The sequence below is a fragment of the Pezoporus occidentalis genome, unplaced genomic scaffold, assembly GCF_034315485.1.
Source record: "Pezoporus occidentalis ecotype Australia unplaced genomic scaffold, CSIRO_AGI_Poc_V1 ctg35, whole genome shotgun sequence".
Lineage (NCBI taxonomy): Eukaryota > Metazoa > Chordata > Aves > Psittaciformes > Psittacidae > Pezoporus > Pezoporus occidentalis.
The window spans coordinates 1989084-2006018 of NW_026915483.1; the positions used below are offsets into that span (position 1 = coordinate 1989084).

The 16935-nt window shown below is 44.0% G+C and overlaps 1 long non-coding RNA gene across 1 annotated transcript; it reads right to left on the reverse strand.

Moving 5' to 3' along the window:
* Window positions 1-5911: 5911 nt before the first annotated feature.
* LOC134169564 (uncharacterized) lies at window positions 5912-16085 on the reverse strand. The gene is made up of 3 exons (XR_009966922.1): window positions 15435-16085; window positions 13599-14278; window positions 5912-13568 (listed from the first exon to the last, which is right to left on the reverse strand). It is a non-coding gene; the product is annotated as an uncharacterized LOC134169564 (long non-coding RNA).
* Window positions 16086-16935: the final 850 nt, after the last annotated feature.

Below are 16935 nucleotides of genomic sequence, written 5' to 3' on the forward strand. Positions count from 1 at the left end.
TGTAATGGGCTGGTTGGGATGCCTTGTTGCAGGCATAGTGGCTGCTGGGCTGCTACACCCTTGAAATCCAACCAGGCAGTTTGTGATCTGAGTTTGCAGCTCTTTGTGGTACGTCATAGAAGGATGCTTCTGAAGGCATGTTATGAAAGATGTGGGGAGCACCTGTATCACCTGTCTGGTCTGCCCTGATTAGCCCAGCCACTGCTCTTTGCTGTGATCTGATTCACTCTAGCTGTTTCTCATTAAATTGCACCCATGGGCTTGGCAATAGCTGTATGCTTTTAACCCTGATAATATAAGTTAAATTAGCATGGCTAATAGCCTTATTATCTAGTCATTTGAATACATTTTGCTTTCTAAATGGCAAGCAGGACTTTACCATGTTACACAGACATGGTACAAGTTAATCCAAAAGAAATGACAGATAACTTATCTCTAATTGCAGCCAGCTCAGGAGAATACAAAGCACACTACCAGATACAACCTGAAACCTCATTGCAGAGCTCCTCAAGTCCCTATCATAACAGTTTAGCTGAAGACTGTGAAGGTTTGTCCCACCAGTACCACTGTCAGATACATTTGCCTTTTACAGAGAGGGCTTGCAAAGTGGCTGCTCATCACTGTTCTCTTCAATGTCAGCTGTAACCTGTCAGGCATTGAAATAAAACAAGCTGTTAGCACTGTAATACGTATTTATGCCACCTTTTGTGCATATCACATATTCTGTAGACCACATGAATCTATATAATCAATTTGCCCACTGCAAAAAGCTGTAACTCACAGGTCTGACATGGCTAAAGTATTAAAACTCAGTAGAGAGGCACTCCCTACCACCTAGATAGCCAGAAACCTGTGGATTTCACCTGTTATTTATCAAGATGATGGGTTTTCTTTGCTGTTGCAGGTACAGCTGAGGGCTGTGGCGTTCAAATGGTTTACGTCTCTTTTTACAAAGTGAAAACCAGTGTGTTAGATGATTTTCTCAGGAATTAAACCAGGGAGAAAAATAGTATAAACATGTTGGCCAAAGATGCTATAGGGTAACTTGAACACCATCCCCCACCCCACTCCCCCCCCCATTTGACAGTCAGGAGTCTGTTCTCCTTCATTTTAAATAACAAAAAACCCTTATGGACGCAATCAGATGCCTGCAGGGCTCTAGCTGGCAGCACTGCATTATGGAGGGGAGGCAAAGCGGTGGGAAGCCAGGAAGCCCTGAATGTCCCAGTTAGGACTGGGGCAGTGGGAGGGTGAAGTTACAGCTCCAAGCTGGGTGTGTTACTGGTAGATGGAGGAATTGGGGATGGAGGTTACTTCTTTGTAATGCCAGTAGCTCAAGGCATCTCCCATCAGGAGTATTGACCATCAGGTCTCTTGCCCTGTCCCAACAAAGCAGGTCTTTGGTAACTGCTGGAACTTCTCCAATTTACATGTGCTTGTTTTCTCAGCCAGTTAAACAAGCTGCAGAGATTTGCTGTGTCATGTTGCTGAAATGTGATTGTATTCCCCCAACCCTGGAAACCCCTGTGTCTCAACTTGTGGAGCTCTGGGAAGCTCTCCCTTCTGACCCCAACAAGAAGGGCTCCCCAGGCCTTGATCGTGCTTTCTCTGGTGCACGTGTGTTGCACTAAGCAGCTCTATGAAATGGGAGAAAGAAACTGAAGCTGAAACATCAGGGTGACAAAACTTGATGGTTTTGTGTGTATTTGAGGAAGCTTTTCAATTGTACTGATTGTAGTAGGGTTTTCTTTAAAGGGCTGGGGTAGTTCACAGTCTCCTAAAACATAAAATACTGCTTGTAATGCATCATAATACCCAATCCTTCCAAACGGGTATTTAATCAGGATAATGGGATAGTAAAATGAGAGTGGTTAGAATAGTGCAACTGAGCTGCTTATTATTAGAAATGCTGAACAAGGGGCCTGGAGACTGATGGCAAAGGAGCCGCTGGTTGTTCATAGGAACTTCTTTATCTAAGATTCATGACAGGAGGTTAATGACATCTTGCTCCAGACCCTTTTTTGGCTCCGGGACCCCTGCCAAAGTTTAGACTCCCGTTCTGAGTGTTGACAGGCAGAGAGAGCACTTCAAAATGTGTTATGGACATAATTAGTTACTGTTATCACAGTTTTCTTAATTAGAATATCATAAAAAGGGGAAGTGTGATCATTTACATGGAACAGATCGGAAGAGCAACGATTCTAAAGGCCAGAGACTGAATGCCAGAGAGAAGTATAAAGGTTATCTGCCTTTGGGATGAGGGATGCTGCTCACCTGGGGCATTCAGAAGGATGCCTGGAGGTGCTCTCACTGATGACTGAACTTTTCTTTCTCTCAACTTCCCACTAACTCAGCCAAATTGCACAAGCAATTGCCCATCCATCTCCTCCAGGATGGCTCACCCGCTGCCAGGATCCTTGTAAGGCTGATAACTTGCAAATGTTAAAAGGAAGCTTGTTTTTAAAAAGACAGGTTCTTTCATGAGCTGCATTTTTCCTGCTGTTTCTAGACAAGAGGATCCAAGACATCCAAGTTATTTATTTTCATAATTGTGGGGAGAAACTAGAAACCCATTATAAAAGAGAAGCAAGCAACTAAAGAAAACTCACTTATTTTATTGTTATCTTTTATTCTTTATCAGCGTTCTGCCTAACTTCTCACACATGCCGGTCTTAAAAAGGCAAAATGCCACCTCTGCTTCAGCACTGGCTGCTCCCAACCTCCACACCTGATTGAAAACTGCTTCTCTAAGCTCTTTTCCAAATCAATCTGCTCGAGTCCACACCAACCTATTTGCAGTCTTGGTTGTCTCTGCCATGCATGAGGTCTGCTTTACCAGAACTCTGGGGCATGAGATGCCCCCAGTTATTTCTTGGGGACTGTGAATATGAAGCTTGCAACAAAAATTCCCACTGATTACCAAAACTCCAGGAGCTCTTCCTGAGTGAGATGGATACTGCATGTTATGGAGGAGAAGGTGCTCGGTGGCCTATATCTGTGCTGTGCTGCATGGCCTGCCTGTGTGCCATTGTACTGACACAGAGCAGCTCATGGCAGGGAATGTAGCTCTCAATCAAGAAACCTGCTTCTTTTGTTGTATTAAACCTTTGTCTGCAAGTAGTGCTTAAGTTGTACTTGGGGAACCCTGGATGCAGCAGCCCACGTATGCGCTGTAATCTCAGCTGTAATGTGGCTCAGCACCTGCGTGTGCTGGTTGCTGTGAACTGAATCTTGCTTGGTTGGATGGGGAGATATGGCAGCTCTGATGAGATGCCAGAGATGATCTCTCTGCCCTGAGCATCAGCTTCCTCAAGCAGAAGTCCTTGGCAATGACAAGGTCATGCTTTGCACCTAAGGGAAAACAGTGCAATGGTAAATAACCTTGCACACAGCCATGGTACCGGGATTCTTCGGGATTAATTAACCCACTCTCTTTCCCTTTTCACCTGACAAATAGTTTCTGGTGAGACTGAATTTAAGACACTTAAATGAAATTCAGTGTGACTTTTTTCCCATTAAAGGAGAGACTGATTCATAGTTTTCCTGGAGGCAAAGGCTAGGTTTTTCTCTAATGTCATTCCTTCTGCATATGGCTGCACAAACTCACTCCTCTCTATCTGCCTGTCCTCCACCCCCTCCAACAGTGTGCACGCTCATCCTCGCACACAAACTTGGAGGAATGATGGTTCTGGGAGCCGTGAAGTGTCCGTATCCATGGGGGTAACTGACACTACTGCTACAAGTGCTATATGTGTTTAATTGCTAGGAAGCACTGAGTCAAGAAGCTGGGGGAAAGCACTAGATTTGGGGAAGTGAAGATCACAAAACACTAACCATTAAATCATCATGTTTGCAGGGACCATCCAAAACCTGGTCTAAGACATGTGAGGCTGAGGTTCAGGCTGTGTCACAAAATACCTACAGCAAGATATTTAGCTCTAGTTTCCTAGAAGTGCCCTACTGGGGCTCCACTGGCTGTGTAGGAATGGCTCCAGAGGGACATTCCCCCAGCCCAAATGACTGATGGACCCAGTGCACCTTTGTGTGACGGAGCGTTGTACCAAGTGCATAGGTCACCAGAAGTATTCTATTGGGGTTCTTCCTAATTCTGCACCCTAATTTGACCTTTCCAGTGGGAGAGGAGCTGTTCTTGCCTGGTCATGGGAGGTGGGGCCACAGAAGCAGGCTGGCCTCCAATGGTAGCTTATGGATGGGAAGGGAGACAGGTAAATCTCTTGTTTGTCTACCCCTTGTTTGTACTGTTCTATAAATGAAATGAGTCCAGAGATGCAAAAATGGTGATTTTTTTTGAGACCTAAATCTGTGAAGAGTTAGTAGTATTGCTCAGTGCTTGTCCCACGTAGCTAGCACCCAAACTGCTGCAGCCAGTGTTGTCTTGCAGCTCTCACCTAGGAGCAATACCAAGTCCATGCAATGAGTGATGGAACTCAGTGCCCAGGAAAGAATGGGAAAGCGAGCTGGGTTAAAAATGCAACAAACTCTGCACATTTATATGAAGGGACTGTAATTTTCACATTTAACACTCCGTTAGAGCTAATGGAAAGCTGATATTTTTCTGTAGGTGTGAAATTAACCTTTCAATAAAACTAAAAGCTATCTTGAGCATTTTCAAGCTGAAGTTTAAAATAGAGCAATTATGAAACTTGCTGAAAGGCTGCCAAGTTTTCTTGTTGAAAACTGCTGCAAATGAATTATATTTCCCCTGTGATTTACAGCACAGTGTGAGGGAACTTTAGTTTGTATTTAAATCTGCTTCTATTAAAGACTATTGGCAGCTTGAAGAAATTTAATTTTATTTCTTGGGCAAAGTTGTCAAACTCCATCAGAGAAAATTCCTTTCAATGTTTAATGCTACAAATTGCTAAACATGGCATTGTTTTGAGGAATGCCATGTGTCACAATTGTGTGTCTCGTTGAAAGCAAATTCTGTTTCTAAGCAAGGATGGCTGATGCTGAACAAAGCAGCTCTCCTCCTTCTTGTGGAGACTATTGGAGGCAGGCAGGGGGGTGAGGGGAGTTTAGTCTTTCCTTAAATCCCAGAAAAGCCGGGATCATCCACACCATGCTCCATTATCCCCATTTGGGTTAAAAAAGGGAAGCTGAAATGCATATAGGTTTTGCACTCATAGATGTATGTGCATGTGTGGTGTCCGTGTAAAGGGTGATGTATGCCAACAGGGTTGCTATAGGACACTGGGAGAAGTTATTAAGCCAGCATCCATTCTGGAAATGCAGCCAACTTTGCTTTCTACTCCTAGAAACAAGGGATTAAATACCAGGTCATAGCTCACTGCTCTCTTTTTACCCTGTGGCGTTCACCGCAGACCAAAAGGAAGAAATTCCTGGGGAAATGGAGTATGGGGAAGATGGTCCCTCGTGGTATCACAGCTGTAGTGTCTGGAGAGAGAAGTGGAAGCTGCTTTGCTCACCAGCTTTCTAGGAAGTGGATTGAAATAGGGCTTTTTGATATGAAGGATAAGAAAATAAAAGGGGTCTATAGAAAGGATTTTTAAATAAGCAGTTAGCATTAAAAATGTTCCTGTATGGAAAGGCCTTGTGTTACTATATACAGATACCAGTGTTTCACGTACATTAACACCTGCAATTTCAGTTGGATCCTTACAAACTAACTCCTCAGTGACCTTGAAAGCTTGACAAAGCAAGTCATACTGCTAATGCTAGGTGGTTATTAAAATTAAGCATGGTTGGAATAATATATTCCACGTAATGACAAGGTAATTCTTTGAGATATTAATATCTGAGGTCAAAAGCGAAAGAGTGTTTAGTTTTCAAACTGCATTCTGAAAATAGCATGGAAGAGGTTGCTTAAAGCCACCTCCATCCCCAGGAGCACTGAGAGCAGGATGCTTGCCTGCCCCATGAGCACTGTGGCCTGATAGGGGCTCATCCTCCCCAGCATACCTCTTCTCCTTTCCCTGCTGTATCCCATGTAAACCCAAATAACACCAGCTGCTTGGTACCGCATCCACTTTGCTTCCAGCTAGGGGTGGGCTTGGGTCTGGCTAGACACCACCACGAATAGGGTAGTTTGTGGCAAACAAAACACTTGGGCTCAGTTTTACTTCACAGATGGTGTTTCCAGCCTTGGTCTCGCTTGAAGAGCTTCCCATACTTGATGGACTGCTCTTTGGTGCAGAACAAAGTACATCTGGGGACCTGTCCTGATAAAGACACATTAGCTCAGCAACAACTGAATTATTTGCAATCACTTCTGTGCCCGTATATCTAATTAAAGAGAAACTATTAACATGCCAAAGTAACTGATATTCTTGCAGTCTCCATAATTATTCTCCATAAAGGTCTGTCAGCTGAACAAGTATCATATATTGCCATTCATCCTAATAAGAGGTAGGCTACTTGCCCAGCTTGTGCTTGGCGCTACCAGCTTCAGCAAAGTGACAATGATTTACATCACTGGAAACCTGTCTTGATAAATGCAATTGCTAGTAGATAATCGATTTCTTGGTAAAATTCAGCTGAGAGAGCATCATGACTCTTGAAAAACACAGCAAAGTGGCTTCTAAAAGTGATGAATCACATTTCTGATCTTATTTATGTTGGTCTTGCATCAAAGTAGAGTGAAATTTGTTGGGAGTAGGTTCACCTGTACCGTTGCTAAAGTCAGCAATGATTTAAAGGATGCTGAATTTAACTGTACTTCCTCACAAGGGGCCAGCTCCTGAAAACATGGAGAACCACGCTAGATGGGATTTGAACTGGAGTGAATCAAACATACAGCACAGGTACTGAGGATGGGAAGCAAGTCAGTTGCTAAAAGAGCAGGAAAAGGACTTTTGTCATGGTTATATTGTGTGTCCAGTCAGTATGAAAATAGTGGAGGTCACTCAGTGCAGAATTAAATACTGAAGTGTGGTGCTCACAACTGGAGCTCCAACACACAGCAGCAGACGCATGGGGATGGAGGGCTTCAGTGCTGTGCAGGAACACTTGAGAGCTGAGTTTTTTGGTGTATTTTTAGCATCAAGAAAATAACTATAGACTGTAAAGGGTAGAAAAATTGAAGGTGTTTTTTTTTTCCTTAAAGGATAAAAAAAAAACACATTTCCCCCTCCTGCACATACTCTTGTATGTACTCAAGCTCCTGCAGGAACTTGGATGGTGGGAGCTTTCTCTTCTCCGTGAGTGACCTGATAGGGAGGGTGCTGCTCCAGTGGGTAACTCTGGGAAATTACCTGCTCTCCTGTCTGAAATCACTTGACTGCAGCTCCAACCATAATTACAAGTTGTCAAAAAGCTGCAGCAGATAGTGGTTTTTATTTCTTTCACTGAAGTTATTCTCAGAAAATGATCCGTACCCAGGCTTGTGCTATAAACAGCTCATCAGAAACTCCTCATTACAATGAATATTGCCACACCAACAGCCAGAAGCTGAGCAGCAGCCATGGGTTTGAACCACTCCTTACTGATGGTACATTGTCAGTACCAGGGGGAGGTTTTGGCTGCCACTTAGTATTTGGGAGTTCCCTTGTAATTTTTCCAGTTCCCAGTTCTTTTACTGCAGCCTCATCAGAATGACCAAATGGGCACAAATTAGTTGCTAGGTTTTTGTGTATCTACTTTGGCTGAATAGTTTGCTATTGCAAGATGCAAAAGGGAAGTATTTGTGCTGGATTTCCAAAAGGATTAGATTCTTGTAAAGCTATTAATCTTGGAAGCTGATAAAAAAAGATGAAAATCCCTTTTCTTATTTCAGGGTATGTAGTTAACAGCACAAGAGACCTCATTTTCATAGAAACCTCCAAAGTTTTAAGCTTTCTTTTGCCAAGGAAGCAATATTTTCTTCAATACACCTCCTCTCCCCAAGGTCCTTCAAAAGTTCTGTTTACATGAAAAACCTCATTCAATAAAACACAGTTGAGAGATTTCAAACAGCTCTCATTTTAGTCAAATAAATTGACAGAATTCCCTTTACCCTGCAGAATAAAGATTTCTTTGGCAGCAAGTTACCTCCTGCTGCTTCCAAGTCTTTCTGCTTTTGAGTTACTTGAGAGTTTCAGTGATACTCATTTGGGTAGTGCTGTGTGAATCCGAGCTGTGGACAGGATAAAGGACTGCTGCAGAGTCCTTCACACCTACAACTTGCACTGTCTGTGGTTATTATCTCCTATTCTCACCACTGAATTCTGTTTATAATAGAATCATAGAATGGTTTAGGTTGGAAGAGACCTTAACACTCATCCAGTTCCAACCCCTTGCCATGGGCAAGGACACCTTCCACTAGAGCAGGTTACTCCAAGCCCCATCCAACCTGACCTTGAACACTGCCAGGGATGGGGCAGCCACGGTTTCTCTGCACATGTGTAACAGAGATAAAAGTTCTACTGTCTAAATCGTGTCTTCACAAAGTGGAGAAGAGGGTGTGCAGGGCAAAAGATCCTAAATTGCCCATCACAACAGTGGTACAATCGCTACATCTATAGAGCAAACCAGCAGCATGCCCCAGCTCCCCAGCAGCAACAGGAGGCCACTTGGGGAATTTCACAAACTTTTTAGTGGTGGGATAACTCAGTATCAATTATTTTGTGGCTACCCTTAGGAAACAAAATGCCTGTTAAAGATGGGTTAGAAGAAAATAGGTTTCTATATTTAAAAAGGCCAGACAATATTAATATGCAAGTGCAGGGAAATGGCTAATGAACAGGATTCGCTCTTACTAAGGCAATCCATAACCTCTTTGAGTGCCACAATTGGTGGGGAAGTCACTGCTGAAGAGACTAGAATTAATGAGCTGTCTCAGGAATTTTATCAAGTTCTCTTTAAAAGTCTTTCTCTTGTTCCTGAGGAGATGGATATATTCAGAGAGAGGCAGAGAAAAAATGTCTTTGTATCTGCTTAAAGGTTGAATGATCATGAAGGCTATAAACCCCCTGAGCTTAGGAAGCTCTTCACACTGAATTTTTATGGGAGCTTTGAACAGCATCAGTCCCATTAGTAAAGAAATACATTTAACCTCCTCAATCTGCCGGTTTACCTCCTAGGGCTCCAATCCATCAGGATTCTTTGGTGTATGAGCATGTTTCAAATGAGAGTGGTAGCATGAATAGACTGGACTAGGCATGGGCTTTGATGTAGGTTTTTAATAAAGACACGAGGCTGAAGCTTGTACAAAACTATTATTACATAATGTTTTCCCAGGGCCAGATTGATTGAACTATCCTTCACTAAACTGATTATTACTGTAGCAATTACAGGAGTTTTGGAGGAAAACAAGCTTGAGTCTTACTGCCTTTCGTCAGTGTCTGAATCTCAGGTGAAGCTGCCTCATTTCTTTGGTTGCTGCATTTAGAGTGGAGTAGAAATGAAACCCCACTCTTCCCTCCTGTAGAGGAAAGCTGACGCTCACAATTGCCATGTGAAGCAGTTACCCCTCCGTATGTCCCACCCTGCAGTAACAGAAAGGTAAATGCATATTTACTAGAGCAGCTGTGCTGTGGCTTACATGAAGATGACTTATTCACATGCCCACATCACAAAGTGACATGTTCTCTTAGATCAGAGCTTATGAGGAAGGCTTGGGTGCGTATTCACCCCCTTCTTTGCTGCTGAGCTCTTGGTTCAAGCAAGAGGGGCATCACGCTTCTTTAAAAGTATTTCCTTCAAGAAATGGAAGAGTCTCAAAGGCTCCGGGTGTGTGTTCGAGTGTGTACATATGCATGTATTCATAATTTCCTGTGGCAACTGTCATCCTCTTTTTATTAAGAATCTCTCACACATCTACAGATATATATAAATTGTATGTAGGAGTTGCTCTCTCCTGTATCCTAAGAAGAATGCAGAATAAGTAACGGAAGACACAGGACATAAATGAGCTTCCCTGACATTAACATCTTGTGCCTGTGTGTAGAAGTACTACCTATAATTAGACAGCAATCTTTCTCCTGTTTTCTGCTCCTCTTTTACACTCAGGACTATGGGTCACTTCCCAGCAAGTACAGGAACCCATTAGACCACAGTGGGTGAATCAGCTGAGGATCTCCCCCATCCTGGGTGGGAAGTGATGCTACAGAGGAGCTCTGCTCCCAACACTGCCAAGGAGCAAGTGGAGAGAAGGTGGGCAAGGGCGGGTTTGTAAGGCATCCCTGTGCAAAGAGAAGAGAGGCAAGCAGAGGGGAAAAAAAGAGTCCTTTCACAGGGTATGTTTTGATCATTTTTGGTTTTAAAATATGAAATAGGAGGCTTGAACAAAGAGCTGGGAGCAAGTAGATAAAGAACCGTGTGACACCTCAAGAGCAAGTTGTGCTGAACAAGTAAATGAATTCAGGGTTTGCCGTCAGTCTTCTAAAGATGCAACTTCAGGGTTTAAGAGGTTTTTTTCCAGTTAGAAAAAAGAAATGGATATAAGCTGTTTTCAGCAGCTGTCTCTGGTTTCAGAAGGGAAATGCAAGCCGTGGAAGGTAGATTCTCTGAAGCATGGTAACCACTTTGGTGGAACTATCATTATAAAGAGAGGATAAAATAAATACATTCTAGACTGAAAGAAGATGTCATAGAAATGGTTCCAGTATCAACAGTAAATATTTTGCTCCTGCATAAAAGCTCTAGGCAGTCCTGTCACATACAAGGAAAGGAGGGATGCTGCGAATCCTATAGACATAACCCCAGTGTTTCTCAGTGTCCTATAATGTGAAGAAGTTAAGGCCAATTACAGGACACTTAATAGTAATAAAATACCCTCTCTTTACCCTTTGGAGTGTGTATATGCTCAACTAGCATTGAATGTCACAGCAGCAAAGCTTGAAGTAAGATCTATCCTGGAAAACTTCATTAAAAGGTTTTAATAACACGAGAACTAAAACCCATGGCAAATGCTGGGGCTGGCTAGTGTTCTGAGATGTCTTTATGCAAAATCTGCTGCCAGTTCAAATTAACATCTCGCATAACTAGCTCTGGAATGAGAAGTGATAGTCTGAGTGCTGAACAAACCCCAATTTCTATCTCTGCTTATGCCCTGCCCTAAGGTTAATCCTCCCTCCTTTAGCACAGCTCTTCAAAAGCTTATGGAAAAGGTGTCAAATCGTCATTCATAAGGTTTAAAGAGGTGGACAAAGAAGTATTTTAGCATAGCTTAGATGTCACTAGTGCCTGCTAGAAGCTTTGAGGCATACCCCTGCATGTTGTGATATTTGAGCTTTCCAGCACAGAAAACTGTGCTTAATAATCTGAGGTTTAGAAAAATATGCAAAACATAAGTAATGGAAACAAATAAGTGTATTTGTGGCATTCAGAATCACATGAGGCCAAGCATCAGTATCTGCTTCTGCAAAGGAAGTGCTGGGAATACTGGCTCTGTGTAATTAAGACATGGTGTGTCTTGATCAGCAAGCTTTTATTCCCAAGTGTTGCTTCTTCTGAGCTCTGCAGGGACCTTTCCCTTGAGGCAGGCCTGAAGGTTGGAAATATGTTCTCAGAGACGCATCACAGTGCGGGTGATTTCCTGGGTAGTGAATGTCTCTGTGCAACGGCTGAGCATCCCTGTGTGTCCCCAGGCAGGGGATGAGTGAAAAGCCTGTACACTGGTCCTCACTGGAGACCCATGATGGAAAAGGCAGGGAGGTGAGGAAGGTCCATGCCCTGGCTGGGGCTTTGTCCCCATTGCACTGAGAGCAGGGCTGGCTGCGTAAGCCAGGCACAGCCTGGGTCTCAGCACACTCCTGCCTTGCTGGCAGGTAACATCTGTCTGTGCAGACATCCCTAGATCAGCGTTTGTCATTTCTGTGACCCTGTTCCTCACCCTGCGCTTGGTTTGAAGTGGCTTGACCTAACAGCAGCATTTACCAGGAGTGTTTCCATCGCAGTCCTGGGATGTGCAATGGCTGCTGCAGGGTAGGGAAGTTTTCAGCAGGAAACTCACTGAGTAGGTGATGCTGGTGTGTCTGGTACCTGTATGCACAGGGCTATATGAGCTTACAGGTACTTGTATGCTCACTGGTTGCCACTTGGCTGTGTGCTGCCAGCTGCTCTCTCCTCTTGACCTGCTTGGCTGTGGGATGAGCACAGGCTTGGAATGTGTGAACCATTGCAGGGGCAGGCAGTCCGGGGGAACTCCATGTCTGCAGCATTTGAATGCTTTGAATTCCTGAATGAAGGAAAAAGGGAAGTTGAACCTCAGCCTGGTTCTGCAATGGCTCAGAAGCTGGAGAAGGGACAAGCTTCATCTCATTTTTAATGTTTTTAATATTGTAAAGTAGTGAGTTCTTAACCTCTTAATGCTTAATGAAATTTTATTGTTTAAAATCTATTTTTTAAAAAAATTTAAGTAATAATTGAATAAATCCCCACTGGTACTTAAAGCACCTTCTAAACAGACTTCAGCAAAGCTCCTTGGTGATACTGAGCAATAACTGTCCCAGTGCTTGGAAGGTGGAACACGTTAAAGCAGCACCTATGTCAGCTTCAGTGTGATTGCAGAAAGCCTGGTGAGATACTTGCTCTCCTCAGGATGTCCTCACCCCATACTGTGACAGAGGAATCGTTGAAAGTTAAAAGAAAACCCACTATTCATTGATGTAAGGACTTCACTGAAATTTCCCCAAAGCCCTTAATAGGCAAGGAACACATCTTAATAAGCAAGAAGTACAAAAAGGCTCCTTAAAACTTTAATTGCTGGTCTATAACTCTAGAACTGGCAATCTTGCTTTTAATGGCTCTGCTGTACAGCTGGATTGTCAGCCACTGAAGTTATTAGTTTATAATTAAAATGCTGGCAGTTCCTTAATTATAGGCACTGCTACAATATCACTCACCACTGTAATTGTTTGGTTTTCTGATGGGGAGCATGAGCAATTATTTTCCTTCAGGATCTTCAAACGAAATATTATTGGGAAGGAGATGCTCATCATGTCAGCCTACTGCTGAGGGAAAGGTACAGCGCACAGTGTGCTCTGCAGGAAACACTGCAAGCAAAAGTGCTTCCAGAAAGAACAGTTTCAGGGTGAGGTTTTCAGCCACCCAGGCTGACAGCAGGGTAGGATCTGACATGGTAAATGCTGGGATTGCTCTCTCCCCTTGGGGGCTGGAAAGCCAGGGTGGATGTGCTGACAGCAGGGACGTAATAATGCTGTCCAAGAGCTCAATTCCCATGTTATGTGAAACCCAACCTTCTCCTATTTTGCTGCAGAAAGAAATATTGGGCCACTGTCAATAGAGGAGCTTTTTCACCTGTTCAGTGCTTTGTCTGAGTGAGCAGTAGCACAACTGCACACTAAATTCAGTGGCCAGATCATGGTACAAGAAGCCTTGTAAAGCACAACTGGTCTGGGGGAGCTGCTGTGGGAAGATCACATCCAGGCAATGCTCAGCTGTGTGACAGAGCCCACCTCATCCCATGGTTGCAAGGGCTGGGGCAACAGCGCAATGGCTGGTAAAGGAGTGTCAGTCAGAGTGCAAAGGGTAGAAATTTTCCTCATGTGAATGGTTAAATGTTGGAACCGGGACCCAGAGAGGTTGTGGGACCTCCAACCCTGGGGACACTCAAATATGCTGGTCCAGGCTCTGAGCAACCTCACCTTGTACATTGGTCAACTCTCTGCATCAACCTAACTCTGAAACTGACCCTGCTCCAGAGAAGGAGGTTGGATTAGAGACCTCCAAAGATCCTCTGCAGCCTAAATCACTGGGTGATCCTGTATGAGCAGTTCAGGTACCTTACTTTAACCTGTGAGTTAAGAAAAAGCAAAGAGAAGGAAGTCACCTGGTGTGCAGGAGGGGACCGGAGGGAGGTGCAGCATCCTCACATGGTGCCCAGGCACACCAGGTCCCTTGCATGCAGACCAGTAGCTAGTCTGCTGTGAAGCCCCAGGAACAGACACCTCAAAGCGATTTCAGTGTCTTTCTGGCTTGAGTGCACCATCCAGGCACCTTTACAGCATTTTAGCAAACAGACACAATCTGCTCCTGTTACACTCACTGGAATTGCTGCTGAAATTAATGAGCAGGAAAAGGATGGGGTGCTGAACCCAGCTAATCACAGGCACAGCAACAGGCAGGTAGCAATTTGGAGATAATGCAACTGGGAATCTTGCTTGTCTCATTTGCAGTGATAATCAGTTCATTTTGGTTACTATTATTTCTCAGTGAAATTGCTGCTCTCTGTTCCACATGCCCTGACTCTTCCCCCGCAGTTTTCCCAAGGGATGAGCAATTGTAAAGCAAACAAGCAGAGGAAGTTTGACATTGGGTGATAACAGGACAATGTGAATTAGCAAGGTAGCTGAACCTTCCAGTGCTTCCCCACGTGTCAAGGCAAATAATAACGAGTATTTTCTCCTCAACTGTGTGTGGCTTTGTATTATTATTTGTATTGCTGGTAGAGGCATGGGAGTGGAAGCAGTGAAGGGGGTTCTGGGCTGGCTGGATTGAAAAGCCATCGTAGTGATGGGGGTGAGGCTTTCAGCAAAACATGGGAGTCCCTGAGATGTGTATGCTGATTTAATCAGTTTAAGCTTCCACAAGTGCTTTTGGATTGTCTGCAAGGTTTCAAGCTGTGCGGCTGTGTATGTGTGTGTGCACATGCACATTTGTGCATATACAAGCACATGCAGAGGCTATAGGTCTACTCCTGGAGAATGGGAATAAGACAGGGAAAATCAGCTCACAGTTAAATTTCTTTGCTTTTCCTTTCTTTATTTTGCTTCTTTTTTTCTTCTTTCTGCTCTTCCAAGAAAATAAGCCCACTGGCTCACATCTCTTACGTGGTCACTCCCTGCAGGCACTGCAGTGGTTTAATGCTACAGGCTGTCTTTGAGCACTCTGCCTGGAGGATTTGTTATGTTTTAGTTGTTTCTCCCTATGGAGCTGTGTCCCACAGTTTCTTTTCACCCCAAGCCAAGCTTGCTCTGCAGCTGGCTGCATGCAGGTTACAGGGTTTTTGAAGTCCTCTGCTTGCTACTTGCATTAACAGGAGAAAGTATTCCCACTTCTCTTTAGTAATTCTCGTCCTCAGGCGCTGTTAGTGGCATAAACCATCTATCAGCTGGCAGCAGGCTACAGCAGGAATCAGCACACTTGAAAAACCCATGACATGGGATTAAAAACCATCCATAGGCCAAGTAAACACGAGCAAAGGCCAGGCCTGTGGGAGCGGGGTGCAGGCACTGCTGAGCAGAGCCCGCAGTCCCTTGCTGCATCACCAAGGCTGAACTTGCACAGCGTTTCTGCTGGTCCTGCAGTCACAGCTCTGTGGAAAAGCTGTGCTGCCAAACATTCCTTTTATTTTCCTTAGGATTCTGTCCCCAAAACACCTGCAATGGTTTTCCTGCTCTTTCTCACTGGATTTTTTCATTTTATCTGAGTGGTTTTGCAACCTCCATGCATTGTTTTCATCATGGTCCCTAAACCAGATCACAAGAGCAGTGTTGTTTCCTTCTTGTCACCACTCTGACCCCAAAAGAGAAGTGTTTGTTGGGTACTAACTGCAGCCCTTATATGATGTCTAGTGAATCAGCATTACGTGAGAAGCCTGAAATGCAGGTAAACTGTTTTGGTTTATTCCATATTACATTATTTGGTGTAAGATAAGCATCAGCAAAAACAAAACCAGTGTTTGCTGATGCACTTGAAGAATTGGAGTCTGGGTTTAGTCCTATTTAAGCTTAGAGAGTATCTGTATCTGCATCTTGAGAGATGCTGCAGTGGAACACACAACCCCTTTTTATACCCCTTTACATTCAGTAAATATGCTGGCTATTTGCTATATTAGAGCAAGGAGATTACATGACTGGTTTTCCTTGTGTGCCTCGAGATCCTTTGCCATTGCTTAGTGTACTTAGTGAAGCAGCTAGCAGGTTTGATGGGTTAGGCAGTAAGGAGGAGAAAGGGAGAGAACAAGTTGAATACCAATGGAAGCTGTCTATTCAAAAAGGGATTTAGTGTTTCTTACAGCATCCTCCTGATGAGTAGCACTGAAAAATTAAATCCAAACACATGCCAAATACAGCGCTTTGCTTCCCCAGCTCTTCAGCACAGTCTTTATGCCCAAGCAGGTCCTGGAGAGCACTGCCTATGCTGCCACCCGCTGCCACAAGCAAAGGTGGCATTGCCAGAGCCCACACTGTACAGAAAGAAATCTTCCCTTGGCTTTGGTGTTTATTGCTGGGTTGAGAAAGGCTGGTCCTGGGGATTTTGTTCTCTTCATCAGTGTGCTAAGTAGTGCTGGGAAGAACCTGCTTTTATACGAATGAATATGTGCCCCTGACAGGATGAGTCCTGAGATGCAGAAGTTGTCTCATTCTTTCAGTGAATCCCACTGCTGCTACAGACCTTAGTTTGGATGATCACATTTTATTTGACTGAGGCACACATCTCCCAGGGAAGGTTTCTGTCACCAGGAACATCAGTTTGCCTCCAGTTACATCTCGAGTCCACCCAATAAGGTGTCATGCTGGTATGTCAGGAGGGCAGAGACCTCACACAGCACTAGAAGCTTTGAAAAATAAGCAGCATGCATTGGCCGCCCCAAGGACAAGCTCCAGCATAAACTGTCTCCTGACACTGGGGCATTCATGGATATGTAGGCAGGTAGCGGATGCTCCCACTACAGGAGAAGTTCCTGCTCTGATTTTGGGGACACTAATGACATAATGGCAGGGGTGGTGGCCCCCGTCCTCCACAGCCCTTCCTATCTCCAGCAGTCACAACAGAGTGAAGCAGAACTGATCTGAAAGCTTTCTGATCTGAAAGTGAGCTCATGCAGAATGAGTCGAAAGGCATCAATGGTAACAAACACTAAGAAAGAAATCAAGACGTCATTTTTTTTTCCAGGTTTCCTGTCAAATAAGTTAAAACATCTCCACCTCTGAATTTCTGACATGTTGGAAAAGTTCCCTACATATAACTGGGAGAAGCTACTTTGGACATTGGTGGTTATTCCTATGT